The sequence below is a fragment of the Buceros rhinoceros genome, unplaced genomic scaffold (assembly GCF_000710305.1).
Source record: "Buceros rhinoceros silvestris isolate BGI_N320 unplaced genomic scaffold, ASM71030v1 scaffold3174, whole genome shotgun sequence".
Classification (NCBI taxonomy): Eukaryota; Metazoa; Chordata; class Aves; order Bucerotiformes; family Bucerotidae; genus Buceros; species Buceros rhinoceros.
Window position 1 is genome coordinate 1 of NW_010409854.1, and position 251 is coordinate 251.

The following is a 251-nucleotide window of genomic DNA, read 5'->3' on the forward strand; positions in this document are numbered from 1 at the left end:
CGCCGCAAAAGCTGCCGCCGCCACCGCTTGCTCAAAGCCGCCGCTGCACCGCTTTCGCCGTCCGGAGCCACTGCGCCGGAAAAGCCGCCGTGCCGCGTCGGTACGTGGCATCGGAGCCCCACTGCAAGTGCCGAGCTGAGCCCAGACTGCCTGTGCACCCGAGAGCTGTTTGCTTTTGCTTTGCCTCAACCCACAATAGAGACTGGTAGGACTTTGTGCCAATTCCACTCTATCTCGCGCTGCCGGGTCAT